General features: G+C 46.6%; 1 long non-coding RNA gene across 1 annotated transcript in view; it reads left to right on the top strand.

Annotated features, from left to right (window-relative positions):
• Window positions 1–1,706: 1,706 nt before the first annotated feature.
• Window positions 1,707–27,899, top strand: part of LOC131380896 (uncharacterized) — a 34,452-nt gene continuing 8,259 nt past the window's right edge. The window contains exons 1-2 of the long non-coding RNA XR_009209172.1: window positions 1,707–1,775; window positions 20,705–20,786. This is a non-coding gene — a long non-coding RNA (uncharacterized LOC131380896). The remainder of the gene's footprint in view (window positions 1,776–20,704; window positions 20,787–27,899) is intronic.

Genomic DNA, 27,899 nt, shown 5'->3' with positions numbered 1-27,899 from the left:
TTCCAGGCTGGGCCTGGTGGCTCATATCTGTAACTCCAGCACTTTGGGAGGCCAAGGTGGGAGAATCACTTGAGCCCAGAAGTTCGAGACCAGCCTGGGCAAGATAGTGAGACCTCATCTCTACTAAAAATAAAAAATTAGCCAGGAGTGGTGGTGCCTACCTGTGACTCCAGCCACTCAGGAGGCTGACGCAGGAGGATTGCTTGAGCCCAGGAGTTCAAGGTTACATTAAGCCATGATTGCACCACGGCACTCCAGCCTGGATTGCAGATCTCTCATCTGATAGTAAATGAGGAAAGCCCATCTCTGCAGTGGGACCCAGAAATCTGTACTTTTTTTTTTTTTTGAGACAAGTTCTCACTCTCTTGCTCAGGCTGGAGTACAGTGGCAAGATCACGGCTCACAGCAGCCTCAACCTCCCAGGCTCAAGAAATCCTCCCACCTCAGCCTCCCAAGGAGCTGGGATTACAGGCGCGCCCCACAATGCCTGGCTAATTTTTGTATTTTTTTGTAGAGACAGGATCTCATTATGTTGTCCAGGCTAGTCTCAAATTCCTAGGCTGAAGTGACCTACCCACCTTGAATGCTGGGATTACAGGTGTGAGCCACCGTGCCTGGCACAAAAATGTTTTGCTTTTGAAAGCAGAAAAAAGCAAATAAATAGAAGAAGAATGAATCCAGTCTGGATTACAATGCAGTCATAAAATATTACTTAAAAAAATTTTTTTTGAGATTGAGTTTTGCTCTGTTGCCCAGGCTAGAGTGCAGTGGTGCAATCTTGGCTCACTGAAGCCTCCGCCTCCTGGGTTCAAGGGATTCTCCTGCCTCAGCCTCCTGAGTAGCTGGGATTACAGGCACCCGCCACCACACCTGGCTAATTTTTGTATTTTTAATAGAGATGGGGTTTCACCATGTTGGCTAGGCTGGTCTCAAACTCTTGGTCTCAAGTGATCTGCCCGCCACGACCTCCCAAAGTGCTGGGATTATAGGGATGAGCCACCCCACCTGGCTTATTTATTTTTATTTTTATTTAAAACAATAGAGACAGAGTCTCACTATGCTGCCCAGGCTGGTCTTGAACTCCTGGGGTCAAGCGATCCTCCTGCCTTGGCCTCTCAAAGTGCTGGGATTACAGGCGTGAGTCACCTCGGCTGGCCAAAATATCATTTTTAGTATCTTTTACAGAAGATGGGTTCATACAGGCAACAAAAGTGCTTCAGGCCCACAAAAGTCATAACGTGGCCTTGAGTCCACCCAAAGAGAGACGAATCAAAGCGTAGCTCAAAGAACTCTTGAGTTTTGCATGCTTTTTTTTTTCGCATTTTCTATGTGTGAATTCCCTTTGGCAACCCTGTGAAGCTGAAGGACTCTTCTCAGAATAATGGGTTTTTTGTGTGTTTTGTTTTTGTTTTTGTTTTTGTTTTTTTGAGACAGAGTCTCACTCTGCCACCCAGGCTGGAGTGCAGTGGTGCGATCTCAGTTCACTGCCACCTTCGTGATATGGTTTGGCTGTGTCCCCAACCAAATCTCAACTTGAATTATATCTCCCAGAATTTCCACGTGTTGTGGGAGAGATCCAGGGGGAGGTAATTGAATCATGGGGGCTGGTCTTTCCCCTGCTATTCTCGTGATAGTGACTAAGTCTCACGAGATCCGATGAGTTTATCAGGGGTTTCCGCTTTTGCTTCTTCCTCATTTTTCACTAGTCACTGCTATGTTAAGAAGTGCCGTTTGCCCCCACCATGATTCTGAGGCCTACCCAGCCATGGGGAACTGTAAGTCCAATTAAACCTCTTTTTCTTCCCAGTTTCGGGTATGTCTTTATCCGCAGCATGAAAACAGACTAATACACTCCACCTCCGGGTTCAATCGATTCTGCTGCCTCAGCCTCTGAGTAGCTGGGATTACAGGTACCCGCCATGACGCCCAGCTAATTTTTTGTATTTTTTTTAGAGATGGGGTTTCACCATGTTGGCCAGTCTGTTCTTAAACTCGTGACCTCAGATGATCAGCCCACCTCGGCCTCCCAAAATGCTGGGATTACAGGCATGTGCCACCACACCCGCTCCTGGTCAGAATAACAGCTTTAAATGCCAAAAAGAAAACACACAGGGTTACAAAGGAACCAATTATATTGAAATACAAGTTATCAAAATACAAAACCAACTTGGGACATAGCAACATGGTTGTTTTTTTTTTTTTTTTTTTTTTTTTTTGAGACGGAGTCTCTCTCTGTCGCCCAGGCTGGAGTGCAGTGGCGCAATCTCGGCTCACTGCAAGCTCCGCCTCCCGGGTTCACGCCATTCTCCTGCCTCAGCCTCTCCGAGTAGCTGGGACTACAGGCGCCCGCCACCATGCCTGGCTAATTTTTTTGTATTTTTAGTAGAGACGGGGTTTCACCGTGGTCTCGATCTCCTGACCTCGTGATCCGCCCGCCTCGGCCTCCCAAAGTGCTGGGATTACAAGCGTGAGCCACCGCGCCCGGCCAGCAACATGATTTTTATATTGCTATAAACAATTGCTATAAACACATTTTATAGCAATATGTGACTCTATTAACAAACTAAATAATAAGATCTAGCAGCAAGTCTAAAAACTGCCATGATTTTAAAGTAGCTATGAGCATTAATTTTGAGACATCAGCAGCAGCTGTACATGTAGTGTACAAATATCTGTGACTTCTACTGGTGACAAAATCACGGGCACTGCCAGGAGTTTCAGACCAGCCCTGGCAACACAGTGAGACCCCTGTCTCTACAAAAAGTTAAAACATTAGCTGGGCGTGGTAGTGTGTGCTTGTGATCCGAGCTACTCGGGAGGCTGAGGTGGGAGGATCACTTGAGCCCGGGAGGTGGAGGCTGCAGTGACCTGTGATCACACCACTGTGCTTCAGCCTGGGCAACAGAGAAAGACCCTCTGTCAAAAAAAAAAAAAAAAAAAGTCACAGGCGTGGTTTGTTGTCTGCATTCACAATGAAAGGAGAAATACTGTCTTTCAGTTAGAACTTGGTGAAAATAGAGAAGTGATTTTCCCCCCATCCACGTTCTTGGATGTCTGAATTTTTTTTTTTTTTGAGATGGAGTCTCGCTCTGTCGCCCAGGCTGGAGTGCAGTGGTGCAATCTCAGCTCACTGCACGCTCCGGATGGTCTCGATCTCCTGACCTCGTGATCCGTCTGCCTCGGCCTCCAAAAGTGCTGGGATTACAGGCGTGAGCCACCGCGTCCGGCCCTGGATGTCTGAATTCTATCCACTGTCCCCTTTTGAGGGTTCATGGATCTGAATTAGGAACTTCTAGTTTAATGAGTGTTGGAGATGAGGTGACGGAGAGTGATCAGAGGAATAGGGACAGATCCAAGAATAACATGCCCAAACATGCAAATGTTTCATAAGAGATGCCCTGAAGTGTTAAGACAAAGGGAGTGCACGGAGGGGCAACCATTGTCCGGACTAAACTATCAGCCCCTTAAGGACAGGGATTGTGTCCTATGTATTCCATGGACTGGGGTCGTAGAGTCATAAGGACTCTATGAAATCAATGCAACCCATCACCACATTTATTTATAGACTGAATAAATGTTGCCTCCTGCACACCCACATAAGACTTTTTTCTTTTTCTTTTTCTTTCTTTCTTTCTTTTTTTTTTGAGAAAGGATCTCATTCTGTTGCTCAGGCTGGAGTACAGCAGCACGATCACAGCTCACTGCAACCTCAAACTCCTGGCATGAATGATCTTCCCACCTCAGCCTCCCAAGTAGTTGGGACTACAGGAGCACGTCACCACATGTGGCTAATTTTTTATTTTTAGTAGAGACAAGGTTTTGCTATGTTGCCCAGGCTGGTCTCGAACTCCTAGGCTCAAGCAGTCCTCTAGCCTTGGCCTCCCAAAGTGTGATTACATGAGCCACTGCACCCAGCCAATAATTTTTCAAAATGTGTAGATGATGTTATAATAAATAAAACAGGAACCTGAAGAGTCCTTAAATCATGGTAGCTTTTAGTCATGTATTTTCTCAACCAGAGTGCTCTAAAATTACGTGGAAATCCCTGGACCTTCAAGTACCCTGTTCCCTCAGCCTAGAGGGCTTAGCCCACTCCCTCCCCCTCCTTCTTTGCCAACTCTTACTCATACTTGAGTCTCACCTTAAACATCACTTTCCCAGAGAGGCCTGTCTTGACTCTTTCCAAAAATTAGGTCACCCCATTACACGTCACCATGGTCCTGGTCCCCTCCCCATCCTAGCCTACATCACATGTGTAATTAATTACTTCTCTAATATTTGTCTTCCCTGTTTCCATGAGGATTAAGCCTGTATCTGTATTCCCAAGTCAGGAATAAATATTTGCAGAACGGATGATGGGTGGATGGAAGGCCCACCTGGGACAGGCACTTACAGCATAAGTAATCTGTTTAAATATTTTCATTCTTTCCCATCGCCTCATCCATTTTCACTCATTTTGCCTGAAACATGTTTTGTGAATTCCTCAGGTTTAATCCCCATTGCCAGAACACATTAACTTCAGGCTCTGAACACAAAGATTGTTGTCACTTTCAATTTGCCCCTCAGTGCATTTTAAAGAAATCTTTCCCAGGGTAGAAATTGGGAGAAAGGAAAAAAAAACCACGAGTGGGTTTGAGGTAGGGAAGTGTTGAGGAGGAGGGGAGGAGTGAGCGATGGGGAATCAATTTGATAGCAATCAGGGAGAGGCCAGGCATGGTGGCTCATGCCTGTAATTCCAGCCCTTTGGGAGGCCGAGGCAAGAAAATCACTTGAGCCCAGGAGTTTGTGACCAGCCTGAGCAACACAGGGAGACCACCTCTCTACAAAAAATTTATGGCCGGGCACATTGGCTTACGCCTGTAATCCCAGTACTTTGGGAGGCCAAGGCGGGTGGATCTCTTGAGGTCAGGAGTTCAAGGCCAGCCTGGCCAACATGGTGAAAACCCATCCCTACTAAAAATACAAAATAGCTGGGCGTGGTGGCGTGCACCTGTAATCCCAGCTACTCAGGAGGCGGAGGTTGCAGTGAGCCCAGATCGTGCCACTGCACTCCAGCCTGGGCGACAGAGCGAGACTCTATCTCAAAAACAAACAAACAACAACAACAACAAAAAAAATGCAAAGAAAAGAAATCAACCATTTTCTTCCCCCTGTCAAACCCCATGGGCTAACCAGAGGGAACTTCTGAGGGGAAACTTGCTCTTTGCTGCCATCTGGTGGCTGTTACTGGAGCAGTTCTCACAGGAAAAACTTTTATCCAACAATTATGTGGCACCTCCTGTGTTCGAGGTTCTGTACCAGGCAGCCTATAAATACTTTCTTACATTTTCATATTCCTTTACCAATAATGAGGCATTTTCTTTTTTTGAGACGGAGTCTCGCTCTGTCACCTAGGCTGGAATGCAGTAGCCCGATCCTGGCTCACCGCAACCTTCACCTCTTGGATTCAAGCGATTCCGCTGTCGCAGCCTCCCAAGTAACTGGGATTACACCTGTAATCCCAACACTTTGGGAGGCTGATGCGGGCGGATCACTTGAGGCCAGGAGTTCAAGACAAGCCTGGCTAACATAGCAAAACCCTGTTTCTACTAAAAATACAAAAGTTAGATGGGCATGATGGTGCATGCATGCAATCCCAGTTACTCAGGAGGCTGAGGCAGAAGAAGCACTTGAACCCGGGAGGCAGAGGTTGCAGTGAGGCGAGATCGCACCACCGCACTCCAGCCTGGGTGACAGAGTGAGACTCTGCCTGAAAAAAAAAAAAAGAGCTGGGCGTGGTGGTGCACACCTGTAATCCCAGCTACTTGGGAGACTGAGGCATGAGAATCTCTTGAACCCAGGAGATGGAGGTTGCAGTGAGCCGAGATTGCGCCATTGCACTCCAGCCTGGGCGACGGAGAGAGACTCTGCCAAAAAAAAAAAAAGTCTGCAGTCATTGCCATTGTCCTCTGGGGAGGCAAAATCTTCAGTTGAGAACCACCAGTATAGATCAATGACAGCTTATAATTCAAGGATGCCCACCACCATCTGTTTGTGGGAGTATATATTGGCACAAATCTTAGACGGGTGATTTTGAAAGTAGGCTTTGGAAAGCAATCATTAAAATATTCAAAATATTTGCATTGGAGGAATGGGAGAGGATTTATTATTTATAGCCCTGGAAGTGTAATAGATTCATTAGGAATAAAGGTTTGACGATGTATAAGACTGTAGTTTCCCCAAGCGATAGACACAGATGTGATGGCTGCCAGCTCCCAACAGTCCTCGAAGTAGCTTCGTACATGAGAAACTGGATAATTCATTTGAGGTGTGGGCATCAGTCTCACCTGGCTCAGACTGCAGTGATTGGTTCAAAGATGAGCCAATCAGAGTGCTTCTCTAGAGTTCTTCTAGTTTAACCTGAGGGGTCAGGGTCAAAGAAAAGGGTATCTTTTCTCCTTGGTCACAAGGCTATAAATATGGAAGCCCAGCATTCAAGAGCCATGCCCCCACCTAAGAAAGAAGTTGTTCTAAGGAAAATGAAACCAGTATACAGACAGCAGGATGGGTAAGCAGCACAGAAAATCCTTGCGATGTTCAAGTCTGGAGTTTGGCCATCTGTGGCTAGCTCCAACCGGGACATTCCCATAGTTTCCTCATGTGAGCCAATAAATACCCCCCCTCCTCTTTTTGTTAATAGACAGGGTCTCACTCTGTCACCCAGAATGGAGTGAAGTGGCACAATCGTGGCTCACTGCAGCCTCAACTTATGGGCTCAAGCGATCCTCCCACCTTAGCTTCCTGAGTGGCTAGGATTACAGGTACATGCCACCATGCCCAGCTAATTAAAATATTTTTTTTGTAGAGATGGGGTCTTGCTACGTTGCCCAGGTTGGTCTCAAACCCCTCAAGCAATCCTCCCCCTCAGCCTCCCAAAGTGCTGGGATCACAGGCACGAGCCACTGCACCTGGCCCAATTATCACTTTTTATTCAAGCTAATTTATATTGGATTTCTGTATCTTGCAACTGTGAGGTTCTTACTAACACATCTTTTTTTTTTTTTTTTTTTGAGACGGAGTCTCGCTCTGCCACCAGGCTGGAGTACAATGGTGCGATCTTGGCTCACTGCAATCTCTGCCTCCCAGGTTCAAGCAATTCTCCTGCCTCAGCCTCCAGAGTAGCTGGGACTACAGGCATGTGCCACCACACCCAGCTAATTTTTGTATTTTCAGTAGAGACGGGGTTTCGCCATGTTGGCCAGGATGGTCTCGATCTCTTGACCTCGTGATCCACCTGCCTCGGCCTCCCAAAGTGCCGGGATTACAGGCGTGAGCCACTGGGCTTGGCCACTGACTAACACATCTTGACAAAGATGTAGAGAATGTATGTAATGACCAGGAGCACTGGTAAAATTTTGACTTGTAAATGTCTTGAGGAAAGAATCCCTGTGCAAACTAGACGGATCAAATTCCCCTGCGAGCCTACTGTGTAAATCCTGGTGTGACGCTTGCAAACTCCGTAGATACGGCTGCCTCGTGGCATATCCAGACAGCCACCACACCGCCTCCATTCCTTTAAGATTTTATACTTCCCCAGGCTTTCACAATCATTATCTCATTTGCCTTCCTCCACATCCCAACCAGACAGAGAAGGACATTTTACCATCCCCATTTCCAAGTGAGAAAATGAAGACACCGTGAGGCTAGATGATTTTTTTTATGTAATTCAAGGATTTGGGAAGAGATCAGCTGTTCTCAAATTCGATCGGTCATGACCTGTGCCATGAGTGATCTGATGCTAATGGTTAAAGTACCATTAGCTAGAGGATGATTCGTATATTTTTAAATAATACATTATCCCTATACCAACCTAATTCTTGCCAGCATTTAATATGCTTTCCCTACTGGGAGAAAAAGGAGCAGTTACAGCTGGCATATTGAGACTTCCCCCTGGGAGTGTTATGCATATGAATGCCTGACCATGTGCAGCGTAACAGAAAAAAAGGTGGAGAGTCCATGGAATAGCCAGTTCCGAAAGCTGCTTCCAGCTCTACAATGGGATGATCCACCCAAAGTAAGCAATGAGTTGATGGCATTCAAATCAAAACTAACCACTTTTCCTTGTCCATGTATCTGACCAAGGATCACTCACTTCAAACAGTTGTAGGATGGTTATAAAATGTGTCATCGGGGCCGGGCTCAGTGGCTCATGCCCGTAATCCCACCACTTCGGGAGGCTGAGGCAGATGGATCACCTGAGGTCAGGAGTTCAAGACCAGCCTGGCCAACATGGTGAAACCCCGTCTCTACTAAAAATAGAAAAAATTAGCCAGGAGTGGTGGCAGGCCCCTGTAATCCCAACTACTTGGGAGGCTGAGGCAGGAGAATTGCTTGAACCCAGGAGGCAGAGGTTGCCGTGAGCAAGATTGCCCCACTGCACTCCAGGCTGGGCAACAAGAGCCAAAACTCCATCTAAAAAAAAAAAAAAAAAAAAACAGTGTCATCCATCAACACCTGTGGAAAGAAAGGGGGAAATGTGTGTCATCCAGACCAGGATACTTTTTTTTTTTTTTTGAGACACCATCTTGCTATGTTGCCCAGGCTGGAATGCAGTGGTATGATCTTGGCTTACTGCAGCCTTGATCCCCTGGGCTCAAGCAATCCTCCTGCCTCAGCCTCCCAAGTAGCTGGGACCATAGGTGTGCACCACCATGCCTGGCTAATTTTTTTGTATTTTTTGTAGAGACAGGGTTTTACCATGTTGCCCGTGCTAGTCTTGAACTCCTGAGCTCAAGCAATCCGCCCGCCTCAGCCTCCCAAAGTGATAGGATGACAGGCATGAGCCACCATGCCCAGCCAAACCAGGATACTCTTAAGACAAAAGGGAACATCTAGGGAATGGAATACCAAGGCCACATATTAAACAGGAATTGTGTTGAGCAAAACAGGACTTAAGTTACCCTAAGTCTATGCAACTCAGGAAAAGTAAATTTACAAAACCAGAAACCAACAGCCCTGCCCCTAGGAACATGATTCTGAAGGCAAGTTGGATATGTCTTGGTTTCAGCTCCCCCAGAAGCACATCCTGAGACAAGGATTTGGGTTAGTTTATTTGGGAAGTGAAGAAAGCACCTTGTAGGGGAGTAGGAAAATAAGATAAGGAAAGAAAGGCAGCCAATAAGAGTGTGGCTCACGCCTGTAGTCCCAGCACTTTGGTAGGCCAAGGCGGGCAGATCACCTGAGGTCGGGAGTTCGAGACCAGTCTGACCAACATGGAGAAACCCCGTCTCTACTTAAAATAAAAAAAATTAGCCAGGTGTGGTGGCACATGCCTGTAATCCCAGCTACTCGGGAGGCTAAGGCAGGAGAATCACTTGAACCCAAGAGGCAGAGGTTGCGGTGAGCTGAGATTGCACCATTGCACTCCAGCCTGGGCAAAAAGAGCGAAACTCTGTCTCAAAAAAAAAAGAGTGTGTTGTCAAGCTAGCTGTTACTGTGGGCAACTGCCACATGATCCCTGTGCTGGCCACAGAGCTGGGCCACCCACATGCCCCCTCAAGGGAGGACTTGCTCTCCAGGGACTGCAGGGAGTGCAGTCATCAGACAGACTGCAGCTGTCACCTCCTTCAAGGTCAGCCTCATCTGCAGAGCCCTGCCCAGCCCAAGGCCATGCCCTTCCCGGGGTAGCCTGCATCTGTTGACTGGGCAAGGAAAGTCTGTTTTGTTTTGTTTTGTTTTTTGAGATGGAGTTTCACTCTGTCGCCCAGGCTAGAGTGCAGTGGCGCGATCTTGGCTCACTGCAACCTCCACGTCCCAGATTCAAGCGGTTTTCCTATCTCAGCCTCCTGAGTAGCTGGGATTACAGGCACTCGCCACCATGTGCAGCTAATTTTGTATTTTTAGTGGAGACGGGGTTTCACCCATGTTGGCCAGGCTGGTCTCGAACTCCTGACCTCAAGTGATCCAACCACCTTGGCCTTCCAAAGTTTGGGATTACAGGTGTGAGCCACCACACCCGGCCAGGAAAGTCATTTATAAAGGTCGCCCATTCCACCTGACTTGGAACACTTTGACAGGCAATCCTTGCTCTGGAGCTCCCCTCTGGGCTAGCCAAACCTTGGTCAAGCCTGCACTGTGGCTGGGTATTTCTCTCTGCCCAATCCTGCTTCTTCTCATTTTTTTCATAGGGACTGATTCCTTTATTTACTTATTTATTTTTGAGATTGGGAGTGCAGTGGTGGGATCTCAACTCACTGCAGCCTCAATCTGCCAGGCTCAGGTGATCCTCCCACTTCTGCCTCCCAAGTAGCTGGGACTAAGGTGCACACCACCATGCCTGGCTAATTTTTGTATTTTTTGCAGAGACGAGGTCTCACCATGTTGCCCAGACTACTCTTGAACTCCTGGACTCAAGAGATCCACCCCCAAAATGGAGAAACCCTGTCTGTACTAAAAATACAAAATTAGCCAGGCAGGGTGGTGCAAGCGTGTAATCCCAGCTACTTGGCAGGCTGAGGCAGGATAATCGCCTGAACCCGGGAGTTGGAGGTTGCAGTGAGCCGAGATTGCACCACTGCACTCCAGCCTGGGCAACAAGAGCAAAACCCGTCTCAAAAAAAAAAAAAAGATCCACCCCCTTCGGGCTCCCAAAGTGCTGGAATTACAGGTGTGAGCCACTGCACCTGGCCTGACTGATTCCTAATGAGCATTTTGTACCCCAAACTCCATGTAAGCATCTGCTTCTAGAGAACCTAGCCCCAAACCATGCCTATGGGGAAATAGGGAGTTAAATAGAACATGTTCCTCAGAGATTCATGGGATGTAAAGCAATCCCTCAATTTCTAGCATATGAGGTTCCTGGGGAGCTCACTTTCCAGCATTGCTGGTAATTCTTTGCTCAATAGGGGTGTTATTAAGAACAATTTGCCAGGACATCTACAAGCAAAGATTAGGCTCATAAACAGACTGCCCCTGAATTGCCATTGGGTGTTCTTAGACGCACATAGCCTGCTGGGTATACATTTTAAAGCACCATCTCTGGATCTATCTTTAGTCCCTACCCCTCAGCTTGTGCTCATGAAATTAAGTACATCCACATGATAGTAATTTCAAGGGCAACCTTGACCTTGCAAAAACTGCAATTCTGGCCAGGCACAGTGGCTCATGCTTATAGTCCCAGCACTTTGGGAGGCCAAGGCAGGTGAATCATCTGAGCTAAGGAGTTTGAGACCAGCCTGGGCAACATAGTAAGACCTTGTCTCGCCAAAAAGAAAAAAAAAAATTAGGTGTGGTGGCGCACGCCTGTTGTCCCAGCTACTCAGGACGCTGAGGTGGGAAAATCACTTGAGCCCAGGAGGTTAAGGCTGCAGTGAGCTGTGATCATGCCACTGCCCTTCAGCCTGGGTGTCAAGAGTGAGACCCTGTATCAAACAAACAAAAACGCAACACAATTCCGGTATGTTGACGGATTTCTAATTGGTAGTCTAAGGGAGGCCTTACTGTACGTATGATAAGGTCTGGCTATGTCCCCACCCACATCTCATCTTGAATTGTAGCTCCCATAATCCCCATGTGACGTGGGACGGACCCAGTGAGAAGTAATTGAATAATGGGGCCAGGTTTTTCCCATGTTGTTCTCATGACAGTGAATAAGTCTCATGAGATCTGATAGTTTTATTATTTTTATTTATGTTTTTATTTATTGATTGATACAGGGTCTCACTGTGTCACCCAGGCTGGAGTGCAATAGCACAATCTTAGCTCACTGCAACTTCCACCTCCCAGGCTCAAGCGATTCTCCTGCCTTAACCTCCCAAGAAGCTGGGATTACAGGCATGTGCCACCATACCCGGCAAATTTTTTGTATTTTTAGTAGAGATGGGGTTTTGCCATGTTGCCCAGGCTGGTCTCAAACTCCTGAGCTCAGGCAATCTGCCCACTTTGGCCTCCCAAAGTGCTAGGATTACAGATGTGAGCCACTGCACCCAGCCAATCTGATGGATTTATAAAGGGCAGTTGCCCTGCACACACTGTCTTGCCGACTGCCATGTAAGACATGCCTTTGCTCCTCCTTCACTTTCTGCCACGATTGTGAGGCCTCCCCAGCCATGTGGAACTGTGAGTCCATTAAACCTCTTTTTCTTTACAAATTACCCAGTCTTGGGCATTTCTTCACAGCAGTATGAAAATGGACTAATACAACGTAGGTCGTATAAGTCTCATTAATTCATTCAACACATATTTTCTGGACACCTATACTATGTGGAAAATGCTGTTCTAGGCACTGGGTTTAAGAAGTCAGAGGCCAGAGAGGACTGTGCCTCTGTATCTGTGTCTGGTCACAGAGTCAGCTTATAAACCATTATGTGTATCTTTGTGCTGCCTGTTATTTTACAGAACAATAGTCAAATGCTTTCGACGTGCTCAACACAATGCTAGGCACAGATGAATAAGGGTCTGTTCCAAGAAGACACAGAATGGGGGGAAATGGTCAAAAATAAAGGTAAAATGTTACTCCTCACTAGTATTTATTTATTTATACCCTGCTGTGTTCCAGAAAAGATTTAAGGCAGCTTACAAGGATACATAAAACATAGCTAGACAGCATAAATTATACATAAGAGAGAAGGAAGAAGAAAAACAAAACAAGAGTGAGGATTGAAATGGGGCCAGAGATGAGACTAACACAGGGATAAATATGATCAATTCCTCTGTGCCCACAGCCTGGTGCAATCACGGGTGTGGTGGATGCTATTGGGGCCCTGGCCAGTGCCCCTCAACACTCATTTCCAAACACCAAAGAATGTTCCTCGTGACTCTCTGAATGAAGGCTTTGTTCTGGTTGTGGACACACACCTGGTCTGCAAGCAGGATAGCCTAGAAGTCCCGGAAAGTTCAAGTCCCTAGAAATAGCCCTCACCCAGTGAGGGATGGGAGTTGTTAGATAAATACCCCAGCGCCTGGCCAGGCGCGGTGGCTCACGCCTGTAATCCCAGCACTTCGGGAGGCCAAGGTGGGTGGATTGCATGAGGTCAGGAGTTTGAGACCAGCCTGACCAACATGGTGAAACCCCGTCTCTACTAAAATTACAAAAATTAGCCAGGCATGGTGGCACGTGTCTTTAATCCCAGCTACTCAGGAGGCTGAGGCAGGAGAATTGCTTGAACCCGGGAGGCGGAAGTTGCAGTGAGCTGAGATCGTGCCATTGCACTCCAGCCTGGGCAACAGAGCCAGACTCTGTCTCAAAAAACTAAAAAAAAAACACCAATTCCATATTTATCCTCCATTGAGATAACCCTGAGGCATGTTCTATACAGTCTTCCAGGGCTCCCCAGTGAGACCGAGTTCCTGCTGCCCACAGTGGTAACCTGCTTGGTAACACACCTTTTATAGGCTGACTTCCTTTCTCTGTCTCCGTTTCTCCGTCCCCACACTGTTGTTTCTTGGGATCACCTCCCAAATAAACAACCTGTAATTGAATTATTGTCTCGGCAAGGATTCTTGGGGAGCCCAACCCAAGACAATGCACTATGCCCTCATCTGCTATTTGATGTAGAACTCCAGGCTCCTGCAAAGTTTGTTCCCTGTCAGAATTTCCAGGAATGCACAGGAGAGGATCACACATAGAAATGAGTCTCGTCGGCCTCAGGTTTGTGGGTTTTTCCTCCTTTCCTCCTGTTCTGGATATACTGACATTAACCAGGCATGCTGCTATTTTTGCTGGGTGTTTTTTTGTTTGGTTGTTTTGTTTTGTTTTGTTTTTTATTTTTTTGAAACAGAGTCTCACTCTGTCACCCAGGCTGGAGTGCTGTGGTGCAATCTCGGCTCACTGCAACCTCCACTTCCAGGTTCAAGTGATTCTCCTGCCTCAGCTTCCAGAGTAGCTGGAATTACCGGCATCCGCCACTATGCACTGCTAATTGTTGCATTTTTAGTAGAGATGGTGTTTCACCAGGCTGGTCTCGAGCTCCTGATCTCAAGTGATCTGCCCACCTTGGCCTCCCATAGTGCTGGGATTGCAGGTGTGAGCCACCATGCCCGGCCTATTTCTGCTGGTTTTGACTATCTCAGTTGACTTCCACTTTATCCAAAGAACATCTGCACCCCGTACCATTAGGTACCATCTTTGCTATCAGGCACTGTTGGCTTTTATTGGGTACTAACTGGCCCAAGATGCCAAAGCTATATAACGTTCAATGGTGATATTCAGTAGAGGGTACCCATACTGTGTTCTGCCATGTGGACAAGATGCCAGAACAACATTGCTTGGGGGCCAAAATGCGATTTTCATTAAGCAATCCTGTTTTCATTAAATAACCCCTAAAGTTCCTTTAATTAATTTTTTTTTTTTTTTTTTTGAGACGGTGTCTCGCTCTGTCGCCCAGGCTGGAGTGCAGTGGCACCATCTCTGCTCACTGCAAGCTCTGCCTCCCGGGTTCACGCCATTCTCCAGCCTCAGCCTCTCCGAGTAGCTGGGACTACAGGCACCCGCCACCACGCCCGGCTAATTTTTTGTATTTTTAATAAAGATGGGGCTTCACCATGGTCTCGATCTCCTGACCTCGTGATCTGCCCACCTCGGCCTCCAGGTTCCTTTAATTTTTACTTACAGCCATAATCACATAAAACTCAAGCATGGGTTAGGCAATAAGGAATGGTCCTGATAATCTGAGTGATAGCTACCCCACTGTCCTCAAAAATCACTCATTCAAACTTAGCCAAATAAGTCTTGGTGGTTTTTTTGGTTGGTTTGTTGTTTGTTTGTTTGAGACAGACTCTCGCTGTGTTGCCCAGGCTGGAATGCAATGGCATGATCTCAGCTCACTGCAACCTCCTGGATTCAAGTCATTCTCTTGCCTCAGCCTCCTGAGTAGCTAGGACTATAGGCACATGCCACCACACCCAGCTAATTTTTGTATTTTTAGTAGAGACGGGGTTTCATCGTGTTGGCAGGCTGGTCTCGAACTCCTGACCTCAGGCATGAGCCACCGTGCCCAGCCTAGGTTTTGTAATTTAAAATGGAAATTAATTACAATATGCTAAGCCTAAGATGCCAGATACAAAATGCCACATATTGTGTGATTTCATTTATATGAAATATCCGGAATAGGTAAATCCATAGAGACAAAATATAGATTGGTGGTTGCCAGGGGCTGGGAAGAGTGGAGAATGGGGAGCAACTGTTATTAGAGTATGGGGTTTTCTTTTGAGGTGATAAAAGTGGTTTGAAACTAGACAAAGGCGGTGGTTGCATGACATTGTGAATGTACTAAATGTCATAAAGTTGTTCATTTTAAAATGGTTCATTTTGTGGCCAGGTATAGTGGCTCACGCCTGTAATCCCAACATTATAGGAGGCCAAGGAGGGCAGATCACTTGAGGTCAGGAGTTTGAGACCAGCCTGGCCAACATGGTAAAAACCCTTCTCTACTAAAAATACAAAAATTAGCCGGGTATGGTGGCATGTGCCTGTAATCCCAGCTACTTGGGAGGCTGAGGCATGAGCATTGCTTGAACCCGGGAGACAGAGGTTGCAGTGAGCCATGATTGCACTACTGCACTCCAGCCTGGGTGACGGAGCGAGACTGTCTCAAAAAGTTAATAAAGTAAAATAAAATAAAATAAAATAAAATGGTTTGTTTTGGGCCAGGCACGTGCCTCAGGCCTATAATCCCAGCACTTTGGGAGCCTGAGGTGGGAAGATCTCTGGAGCCCAGGAGTTCAAAACCAGCCTGGGAAACTTAGAAAGACCCTCTCTCTACAAAAAAAAATTCCAAAATTAGCCTGGCCATGATGGCGCATGCCGGTAGTCCCAGCTACTCAGGAGGCTGAGGCCAGAGGATCACTTGATCCTGGAACGTCAAGGCTGTAGTGAGCCTTGATCCGCCACTGCAGTCCAGCCTGGGAGACAGAGCGAGACCCCATCTCTAAAAAAATACAAAAAATAGGCCGGGTGCGGTGGCTCGGTGGTTCACGCCTATAATCCCAGCACTTTGGGAGGCTGAGGTGGGCAGGTCACCTGAGGCCAGGAGTTCGAGGCCAGCCTGGCCAACATGGTGAAACCCCGTCTCTACTAAATATACAAAAATTAGCTGGGCATGGTGGCGGCACCTGTAACCCCAGCTACTCAGGAGACTGAGGTGGGAGAATTGCTTGAACCCAGGAGGCGGAGGTTGCAGTGAGCAGAGATCACGCCACTGCACTCTAGCCTGGGGGCAACAAAGTGAGACTCCTTCTCAAAATATAAATATATATATATATAAAATAAAAATTTAAATTAATAAAATTTAAATAAAATTCCAACCTCAGTTTCTCAGTCACAGTATAGCCACAATCCACGTGCTCAATAACACTAGGCTATGGCATTACAGGACATGTGACTTGACTATTCCTATGCGGCGTGTATAGCTTTTTAAATCATTTATTTCTGTTTTGACTTCCCAGCACTTGCCAAAAGCTTTCAAGGTGAAGTGTCCCAGTTTATTTAAGCACCACCTGGCAGCCACTGAAGTGTCACGTTTCTATTTCACAGGAGCTAGCCATGAATCTGATTGCTACTGTTCCACATGATTAGCACGTTTGTGGTGACAGATTGTTGGGTTTGCCACACTTCTGAGCAGGTTGTGATTCTATAATCATTTTTTCTGAAGGGCATGAAGCATCAAGAAGCTACTGGTCTGGACCGGGTGCAGTGGCTCACGCCTGTAATCCCAGCACTTTGGGAGGCCAAGGTGGAAGGATCACTGGAGCCCAGGGGTTCAAGACCAGCCTGGGCAACATAGGGAGACTCCATCTCACCAAAAAAATTAGCCAGGCGTGGTGGTACATGCCTGTAGTCCCAGCTACTCAGGAGGCTGAGGCAGGAGAATCATTTGAGCCCAAGAGGTTGAGACCAGCGTGGGCAACATGGTGAGACCCCATCTCTACAAAAAAAAAAAAAAAAAAAGCCAGTGGTCTGTGTCTCAAGAAGTGACATACCATGTTTCCCTGCAGCCCTCGCCTCTAGAGAGTTGCAGAATAAGAGAAGAGGAATGAGCTCACACAGAGGGACCGTGTTGGTAGTAAGACATATAAAAAGAGCAGTTAAAATGATTAGGGATGTCAACTCTTAAGAACCCCAAGGATAATTCATTAGACTCTGAAGTATCTGATGAGCTCACCTGGTCCATCCCAGATGAATAAGAGCAATTTGCCCTTGTCTCTCAACTCCCAAGAGATAAATATCCATACCAGCCCTTGTTTTCTCATTGCACTGAATCATACCTCTCAGGTGTCAAGAAGTGTTTCTCTAAGTCTTATCAAAACCTCTCCTATTAGCTGATCTTTCAAACCTCTCTGCTAACTCAGATATCATTTAATGATGGGTGCTTCCTGAATGTCAGGACCTTTTACTTGGAAATAACTCTGTAGTATTTTCTCATTTTTGATGCTTCTACATCTCAATATAATTATCCAATTTTTGGCTGGGTGCGGTGGCTCACGCCTGTAATCTCAGCACTTTGGGAGGCCGAGGAGGCGGGCGGATCACCTGAGACCAGCCTGACCAACATGGAGAAACCCTGTCTCTACTAAAACTACAAAAATTAGCTGGGCATGGCAGCGGGCACCTGTAATCCCAGCTACTCGAGAGGCTGAGGTAGGTGAGTCGCTTGAACCCGGGAGGCAGAGGTTGCGATGAGCTGAGATCATGCCATTGCACTCCAGCCTGGGCAACAAAAGTGAGACTCCATCTCAAAAAAAAAAAGAACTATCCAATTTGTAAATTGCCTGACTGTTTCTCCTCATTTGTCTTTCTTGCTTGCCCTTTACATTTTTTCCCCTCTCTCTACTTTATCATTTTTATTTTTATTTTTGAGATGGAGTCACTGTGTCGCCCAGGCTGGAGTGCAGTGGTGCAATCTCGGCTCACTGCAACCTCTGCCTCCGGGGTTCAAGTGATTCTCCTGCCTCAGCCTCTCAAGTAGCTGCGATTACAGGCATGTGCCACCACACCCGGCTAATTTTGGTATTTTTGGTAGAGACAGGGTTTCACCATGTTGGCCAGGCTGGTCTCAAACTCCTAACCTCAAGAGATCTGCCCACCTCGGCTTCCCAAAGTGCTGGGACTACAGGCGTGAGCCACTGCGCCGGGCTCTCTCCTTTATCAGATTGGAGAGAAGAGTAAAATAAAATTTCCATTGGCCACTTTTTTCTTGGCCAGCCCAATAGTAGAAATATATTCAAATTATGCCTTTCTGGTCAGGAGCGGTGGCTCACACCTGTAATCCTAGCACTTTGGGAGGACAAGGCGGGTGGATTGCATGAGCTCGGAGTTCAAGATCAGCCTGGGCAACATGGCAAAACCCCATCTTTACTGAAAAATATAAAAATTAGGCGGATGTGGTGGCACATACCTGTAATCCCTTGAACCCGGGAGACCGAGGTTGCAGTGAGTCGAGAAAGCACCACTGCACTCCAGCCTGAGTGACAGAGTGAGACAACGTCTCAAAATAAAAAATCTGCCTTTCTAATATTGAGGTAAGAGCTATCAGCATAAATCTATACCTCTCTTACTTATTCATCACATAGGCCTTGGATAGTTTCTTTAAAAACAAGAACAACAATAAAATACAAACCATGGTAGCACATTCAATCCTGTTGCTGATGAAAGTGATGGCTTTTATAGATGCCTCAGAAGAAATGGCACATATTCCCAAAAGAGTTGCTGTCATTTATGCCTCTTTCAAGGTTAAACTTGGCTGTGTGCAATGTTTTGTTTGCAAGTTTTTGATTGCAAGTGATGGAAATGTCCTATGGCTAGCATAAGGAAAGAAAGGGAGGAGAAGGGAAGGGGAGGGGAGGGAAGGGGAGGGGAGGGGAGGGAAGGGGAGGAGAAAGGAATAGGAAGGGGAGGGAAGAAGGGAGGGAAGGGAAGAAGGGAGGGAAGGGAAGGAAGAAGTTAATGAAACGATGTTGGAGGCATTTTATGGAAGCAAAGGAAGAGGTGGACATCCATCGCTTCTCGGCCTTTTGGCTAAGATCAAGAGGTGGACATCTAAATCTTCCTAGAAAAGGAAGAAACCAGGCCAGGCGCAGTAGCTCATACCTGTAATCCTAGCATTTTGGGAGGCTGAGATGGACAGATCACCTGATGTCAGGAGTTCGAGACCAGCCTGGCCAACATGGTGAAACCCCATGTCTACTAAAAATACAAAATTAGCCAGGCATAGTGGCACGCACCTGTAATCCCAGCTACTAAGGAGGCTGAGGCAGGAGAATCACTTGAACCCAGGAGGCAGAGGTTGCAGTAAGCCGAGATCACGCCACTGCACTCCAGCCTGGGCCACAGAGCAAGACTCCGTCTCAAAAAAAAAAAAAAAAAATTAGCCAGGTGTGGTGGCAGGTGCCTGTAATCCCGGCTACTCAGAAGGCTTAGGTAGGAGAATCTCTTGAACCTGGGAGGCAGAGGTTTCGGTGAGCAGAGATCATCCCACTGCACTCCAGCCTGGATGAATCCAGAGGGAAACTCTGCCTTAAAAAATAATAATAATAATAACATAAATAGGCCAGGTGTGGTGGCTCACGCCTGTAATCTCAGCACTTTAGGAGGCCGAGGTGGGCGGATCACGAGGTCAGGAGTTCAAGACCAGCCTGACCAACATGGTGAAATTTTGTATTTTGTAAAAATACAAAAATTAGGCCGGGTGCGGTGGCTCACACCTGTAATCCCAGCACTTTGGGAGGCTGAGGTGGGTGGATCACAAGGTCAGGAGATTGAGACCATCCTGGCTAACACAGCAAAACCCCGCCTCTACTAAAAATACAAAAAATTAGCTGGGCGTGGTGGCGGGTGCCTGTAGTCCCAGCTACTCGGGAGGCTGAGGTGGGAGAATGGCGTGAACCCGGGAGGTGGAGCTTGCAGTGAGCTGAGATCACACCACTGCACTCCAGCCTGGATGACAGAGCGAGACTCCATCTCAAAAAAAAAATTAGCCAGGCATGTTGGCGCATGCCTGTAATCCCAGCTACTCAGGAGACTGAGGCAGGAGAATCGCTTAAACCCGAGAGGTGGAGGTTGCAGTGAGCAGAGATGGTGCCACTGCACTCTAGCCTGGGCGACAGAATGAGACTCCATCTCAATAATAATAATAATAAATAAAGTCATCAGTTCCACTCCCATGATAACCCATTAACCCATTAATTTATTAATCCATGAAAGGATTAATCTGACCTAAGAATTTCCTAAAGATTCTCAATACTGCCACTTTGGGGATTCAATTTCAACATGAGTTCTGAAGAGAACAAATATTCAAACCATAAGAGCAGCCTAATCTCCTTGAACCCTGTCTATGGACTAGCACATAAAAAAGAAAGAAATTTCTAACTTGTTTAAGCCCCCGTATTTTGGAGTCTGTTTGTTACAGTAGCTTATCTATGAAATAATAGAGCTGGGATTGCTGTGTTGGATCTGAAGGGCCTTATGGTTCCTGCACAGGATGTAGTCATTCAGAAACCCAGTAGGATTCAGGTTTGATACACTGAGGGAGGCTGAATTGCACACTTTTACCTGAGTTCCCATGAGGACTGGCAGCCTTTTGAAATCCCTGCCTTCCTTATTTCCATTAATATCCTTACAGTAATAGGAGGCCATCTGTTTCTTGGCACCAAAAACTCCTAAAACAAACTCTCCCCTTACATCCTGCACTTCTCATTTAGCTGCATCCTTTCTGTCTTCTCTGCTAAACAGTGAGCTCCAGGAAGAAAAGGATCATCATTTATCCTTCCATGCTGTGTCTTTAGAACCTAGTGTGGTGCCCGACACATAGAAGGTATCCCAACAAATAGGGGATGGAGGGAGGGAGGGAAGGATGAGTGGATGGATGAATAGATGGAAAAAAAGAAAATAATAAAACTAGTTGTAGCTTATAGGAGGGAAGGCTTCATGGAACTTCTCTCTCCAGGCTCTGAATTCCTACTGTCCTGACTTTCTCTGTGTCACTGTCACATATGACTGAGCCACCTCCCCATTTTTACCTCCACTCTGGAGGCATACCTCAACAGAAGTGTTAGGTCACAGAGATATGTCTTTAGGACCTTTCTTTTTAGTGGTCTCTACAATCTTACAACCATCTTTCTAAGCATCTATAGGCCTAATACTATAGACCTTTCCTTTAACATACTCAAATAATTATCTTTCTCGGACCTACTTTGCTAGCCTGATTAGAAAACAGAGGCTGAGACAAGATTAAAGTGCTAACACTTTATTTAGGAGTTGAAAGCCTATAGAGGTGAGAATGAGGAAGAAAAGAGGAAAGAGGTGAGGTGAAATGCAAATCAATGTGATGTGTTGGCCAGGCATGGTGGCTCTCATGCCTATAGTCCCAGGACTTTGGGAGGCCAAGGCAGAGGGATCACTTCAGGTCAGGAGTTTGAAACCAGCCTGACCAACATGGTGAAACCCTGTCTCTACTAATAACACAAAAATTAGCGGGGCGTGGTGGCATGTGCCTGTAATCCCAGCTACTCAGGAGTCTGAGGCAGGAAAATTGCTTGAACCCAGGAGGCAGCGGTTGCAGTGAGCCAAGATTGTGCCACTGCACTCCAGCCTGGGAGACAGAGGTAGACTCTGTCTCAAAAAAAAAAAGATGTGTTTCCAAAACTTTCCCTGTGAACTTAATAAAATTAATCAAGGGACCAGATGGAGTGGCTTACACCTATAATCCCAGCACTTTGGGAGGTCAAGACAGAATTGCTTGAGCCCAAGTGTTCAAAACCAGCCTGGGCTACATAGGGAGACTCCATCTCTACAACAAATAAAAAAATTATTTGAGCATGGTGGCTCACACCTGTAGTCCCAGCTACTTGGGAGGCTGAGGTGGGAGGATCACTTGAGCCTGGGAGGTCAAGGCTGCAGTAAGCCATGATGGTGCCACTGCACTACAGCCTGGGTAACGGAGGGGGATCCTGTTCCAAGAAAAAAGATTTAATCAGGCCAGGCACGGTGGCTCACACCTGTAATCCCAAAACTTTGGGAGGCCGAGGCAGGCGGATCATGCGGTCAGGAGATCGAGACCATCCTGGCTAACATAGCGAAACCCCATCTCTACTAAAAATACGAAAAAAAATTAGCTGGCCGTGGTGATGGGCGCCTGTAGTCCCAGCTACGTGGGAGGCTGAGGCAGGAGAATGGCATGAACCCGGGAGGCGGAGCTTGCAGTGAGCTGAGATTGCTCCACTGCATTCCAGCCTGGGCAACAGAGCGAGACTCCATCTCAATTAAAAAAAAAAAAAAGATTTAATCAGGGAGAGAGAAGGAGAGATGAAAATAAACCAAGCTTGCAGCACACTCAGCACTAATCATTGGGTAGCTTGGTCTCTGACCTGCTTCCTCATAGCTGTATGTCTCCTATTGTCCTAGAATCGTATATACCCAGTTAAAAGATTATAGTTCCCGGCTGGGCATGGTGACTCATGCCTGTAATCCCAGCACTTTAGGAGGCTGAGGTGGGTGGATTACCTGAGGTCAGGATTTTGAGACCAGCCTGGCCAACATGGTGAAATCCCATCTCTACTAAAAATAAAAAAATTAGCCAGGAGTGGTGGTGCACACCTGTAATCCCAGCTACTCAGGAGGCTGAGGCAAGAGAATTGCTTGAGCCTGGGAGGCAGAGGTTGCAATGAGCCAAGATCGTGCCACTGCACTCCAGCCTGGCCAACAGGGCGAGACTCTGTCTCAAAACAAACAAACAAAATTATAGTTCTCCTTAACTGCTTTACAGGTAACAACTTGAACACAGTGAAATGTTAAGTTTTCCCTTTGAGATATTCTTTCAGGTCCTGCATACCAGTGAAATTACTGACATCAGCTGTACTGAAGGACCCCATTGGAGCTGAGTCACAAAAGAATTCAGTTTCCATGTCCTGATGATTTTATCCCCCTTACCCTGATCAATGACCCCAATTTCCATGATCCCCTTAAAAACCCCAGTCCAGAGCTCCTTGAGGAGATGGATTTGAGTGTCTCCTTTCATCTCCTTCCTTGGCTGCCCTGCAACCATTACACTCTTTCTCTGCTGCAAGCCCTACTGTCTCAGTGTAATTGGTATGTTACTGTACATCAGGCACATGAGCCTGTTGGTTATATAATATTGCCGTACTGGCCACCAATCCCAATCCTGCACAGCAGGTTACTCACCAGCCTTGTTTGCTTGGTGCATAGTCTTTTCCAGAGAGACCATGAGGAGGAGCCACATCTAGGAACAGATCCTCTAAAGTGAGAAAGGAGAAGGAATGTATTTGCTTAGCTCTCTCCCATCTTCCATTTCTCAGTGGCCAAGATTCATCCCTGGGGAAACTAACTCCCCTATACTCTTTGGTTGTGTAACCTAGCACCGTGCAGCCATCCAGGCTGGCAAATTCCAATGGCGTGGCATTACAAATGCAGAAGTAGAGAGGTAATTCAGTGGGGGTAGGGTGCTGACTAGTAGAGAAGAAAGAAGATAATCAAAGGAATCTGGGAAAATTTCTTTATTTCTTTTCTTTTTTTTTTTTTTTTGACAGAGTCTCGCTCTTGTCGTCCAGGCTGGAGTGCAGTTGTGTGATCTCAGCTCACTGCAACCTCTGCCTCCCAGGTTCAAGTGATTCTCCTGCCTCAGCCTCATGAGTTGCTGGGATTACAGGCATGCGCCACCACACCCGGCTAATTTTGTATTTTTAGTAGAGACAGGGTTTCTCCATGTTGGCCAGGCTGGTCTCGAACTCCTGATCTCAGGTGATTTGCCCACCTCAGCCTCCCAAAGTTCTGGGATTACAGGCATAAGCCACTGCACTGAGGGAAGAAGATTCTGAATTATCCAGGTGGGCCCAATCTAATCACATTAGTCCCTAAAATCAGAGAACTTTTCCCAGCTGTGTTCAGAGACACACATGACAACAGAAGGGCCAGAGTGATGCTTCATTGCTGGCTTTGCAGATGGAGAAGGGCCACTAGCCAAGGGATGGGGGCAGCCTTTAGAGGCTGGAAAAGGCAAGGAAACAGATTCTCCACTAGAGCCTCCAAAAAGAAATACAGCCCTGATGGCACCTTGATTTTAGTCCAGTGAAATCTATGTTGAACTTCTGGACTATAAAACTACAAGAAAATTAATGTGCATTGTTTTCAGCCATTTATGGTAATTTGTTATAGCACCAAGAGGAAATTGATACACAGTCTCTACTGCTATAGCTAGTTCTAGGGCCACAGTTGTAATCACTCAATGGGTTCATTTTACCCTGTGCCCAAATAGAGCCAATTTATCAATACAGGGGAATTGCAATAGAGAAAGAGTTTAATTCACACAGAGCTAGCTGAATGAGAGACTAGAGTTTTATTTCTCAAATCAATCTCTCCAAAGATTTGGAGGTTAAGGTTTTTCAAGGATAGTTTGGTTGGCCAGGGAATGGATGCTACTGATTAGTTGGGGATGCAATCATAGGGGTGTGGAAAATGGTCCTTGTGCATGCTGAATCCACTTCTGGGTGGGGCCGCATGACCTGTTGGCAGGTCTGGGTGGAACCATTCGTTGCCAGAGACGCAAAAACCTGAAAAGACATCTCAAAAGGCCAATCTTAGGTTCTACGATAGTGAGGTTATCTGCAGGAGTCATTGGGGAAGTGGCAAATCTTGTGACCTCTGGAAAAATGGCCAGCAATCATTTACACCTAGATCTTAGCAGAATTCAGGCTCCCCTCATGCTCCTATTCTAGTGGTCTTTCATTAGCTTTACAAAGTGGTTTAGTTTGAGAGAAGGGCAATTGCCATGTAAACAATAAGCTAAATGTCTCCCAAAGTTAGCTTGACCCAATCCCAGGAATGATTAAGGGCAGTTCAGAGGTTAAAAGCAAGATGGGGGTTGGTTAGATCAGATCTCTTTCACTGTCATAATTTCTCACTGCTATAATTTTTGCAAAGGTGTTTCATAATTGAAATTTATCATCTCTGTCTTCCATGACCCAACTGGGGTTACTCAGACATTCATCCCCAAGGAGTATAGGTGTTTAGGAACCCTCGCGAGGTCACAGTTGTTGTAACTGCCCATTAACAGTCATCCCAAGCATGAAAGTATCAAATGACACACTAGTGAATCTTCTGGGTTCCAGACATTTTGTCTCCTGCCCCTGTTGAGAAGCAGCTACCTTAATTCCCCAGAATAATCAGAAATGATTATCCCAGGCAGTGCAGTAACTCCCTTCTCTGCTTGTCACTTCAATAATACGAGGAACTCAAACTAAGTACTATATAGTCACAGCATCCAATTCAGTGGAATGCTTACTGTGTCCCCAGGCCTAAGAGTTCTTCCAGAAATTAGAAACTCTTATCCCACAGAGCCCAAGGTTACAGGGATGAGAAGCACAAAATCTGCAAGTGGGTCACTGGGTGCAATTGCAAGAAAGGTCAGCCCCTGTTTCCCAACCCCAATATACTAACTAGAGAGGCTTAGTACAGTATATTACTTGTTAGCTCAAGGAATAAGCCACATCCTTCAAGATAGCCCATAGCTGGGTGCATTGGCTCATGCCTGTAATCCCAACATGCAGGGAGATCACTTGAGGCCAGGAGTTTGAGACCAGGTTGGCCAACATCGTGAAACCCCGTCTTTGCTAAAAATACAAAAATCAGCCGGGTGTGGTGCCGCATGCCTGCAATCCCAGCTACTCCAGAGGCTGAGGCATGAGAATCGTTTGAGGCCGGGAGGTGGAGGGTGCAGTAAGCCAAGATCCCACCACTGTACTCTAGCCTGGGTGACAGAGTGAGACTCTGTGTCAAAAAAAAAAGATAGCACTATCCTGCAAGATAGACTTTTCCAGCACGTTAATTGGGCCTTCAACAGATGCTATTAAATGTAGATTTTATTATTATGCAGATACGGTGAGGCCAATATAGGAGGCAATTGACACTGAAGAGATAGTGTCTCACTATGCCCAAGAGGAGGCGGCACACCAGGCGATACATGGCCGCATGGCCACATAGGGGAAGCACCAGTGTCAGAGGCATTTGAACCAGAGTGACTCAATCTTTTTTTTTTTTTTTTGAGACACTCTCACTCTGTCACCCAGGCTGGAGTGCGGTGGCACAATCTCACAATCTCGGCTCATTGCAACCTCCACCTCCCCGGGTTCAAGCAATTCTCCTGCCTCAGGCTCCCAAGTAGCTGGGACTACAGGCGCACACCACCACACTCAGCTAATTTTTGTATTTTTAGTAGACATGGGGTTTCTCCATATTGGTCAGGCTGATCTCGAACTCCTGACCTCAGGTGATCCGCCCGCCTTGGCCTCCCAAAGTGCTGGGGTTACAGGCATGAGCCACCGTGCCCCACTGGGAACAGGACTTCTAAAAGGCAAATATGTCTGGAAGGCTGTGGTCCTAAGGCCATTTTTGCTGGCTATAAGCAGGGTCTCTGGAACCGAAGGGAGCACACAGCTTTCTTTAAAATTGAAGATGTTTATGCCCAAGATGAAACTGAATTCTGTTTGGGCAAGAGGTCTGCTTATTTATACAAAGCAAAGAATGACACAGTGACTCCTGGTGGCAAACCGAACCAAACCAGAGTAATCTGGGGAAAGGTAACTCAGACCTATGGAAACAGTGGTGAGGTTTGTGCCAAATTCCATAGCAAACTTCCTGCTAAGGACTAGACACGGAATCCATGTGATGCTGTACCCTTCAAATATTTAAACTAATGAAAACTAAATAAATAAAAGTGAATTTGTGCTCTTGTAAAAAAAAAAAATCGGAAACATACAGTTAATACAAGAGGCCATCCCATTATTCTATCAGACCAGTTATTTCTGAGTGGTAGGTACATGGTTAAGACCAGTGAAGCCCATGGCCATAGGCCCATTATCACATCACACCACACTTTCTTTGCTGTAAAAGGGGTCTCTTGGTTCCCAAGATTGTGTGTGACAGTGATAGGGTTTGGCTGTGTTCCCACCCAAATCTCACTTTGAATTGTAATAATCCCCAAGTGTCAAGGGTGGGGGCAGGTGGAAATAATTGAATCATGAGGGCATTTTCCCCCACACCGTTCTCATGGTAGTAAGTCTCATGAGATATGATGGTTTTGTTTGTTTGTTTGTTTTTCATTTTTATTTTTATTTTTTGAGACGGAGTTTCGCTCTTGTTGCCCAGGCTGGCGTGCAATGGCACGATCTCAGCTCACCGCAACCTCTGCCTCCTGGGTTCAAGTGATTCTCCTGCCTCAGCCTCCCAAGTAGCTGGGATTAGAGGCATGTGCCATCACGCCCAGCCAGCTAAGATAGCTGCCGGGCCAAGATAGCCATCTCTCTCTCTCCTTTTTTTTTTTTTTTTAACTTTTTTGTTTTTCTGAGACAGGGTTTCACTCTGTTGCCCAAGCTGGCATGCAGTGGCATGATCACAGATCACTGCAGCCTTGAACTCTGGGGTTCAAGCAATCCTCCCACCTCAGCCTCTTGAGTAGCTAGGACTAAGGCGTGCACCTCCACACTCGGCTAATTTTTTAAATTTTTTGTAGTGTCAGGATATCACTATGTTGCCCAGGCTGGTTCTGAACTCCTGGGCTCAAGCAGTCTTCCCACGTTGGCCTCCCAAAGTGCTGGGATTACAGGCATGAGCCACTGCACACAGCCTAGCCATCTCTTTATATGCCCTCATCCTTCAGCCCAGATGCAGGCTGCCCTAGGAAGGGCCTGACCTTAAGTGAGGCTGACCCTAAAGGAGCTGCCAGCTGGAGGCCATCTCCTGACCACACTCCCCACAGCTGGGTGGCAAGTTCCTCCTTAAAGGATTTGAGTAGCCCATGTCTGTGTCTACCAGAGTCCACCTCTTGCTGTGCACAGATCCAGGTCTCCATATACTTTCAGGGACTAGCCCCTCCCTTCCATGGGTCCAGTGGGCCCTTCTTCCTTTTTTTTTTTTT

Source organism: Hylobates moloch, unplaced genomic scaffold (genome assembly GCF_009828535.3).
Source record: "Hylobates moloch isolate HMO894 unplaced genomic scaffold, HMol_V3 SCAFFOLD_12, whole genome shotgun sequence".
NCBI lineage: Eukaryota > Metazoa > Chordata > Mammalia > Primates > Hylobatidae > Hylobates > Hylobates moloch.
The sequence above is the reverse complement of the archived record's forward strand: the minus strand, read 5'-3'. Positions and strand labels throughout refer to the sequence as shown.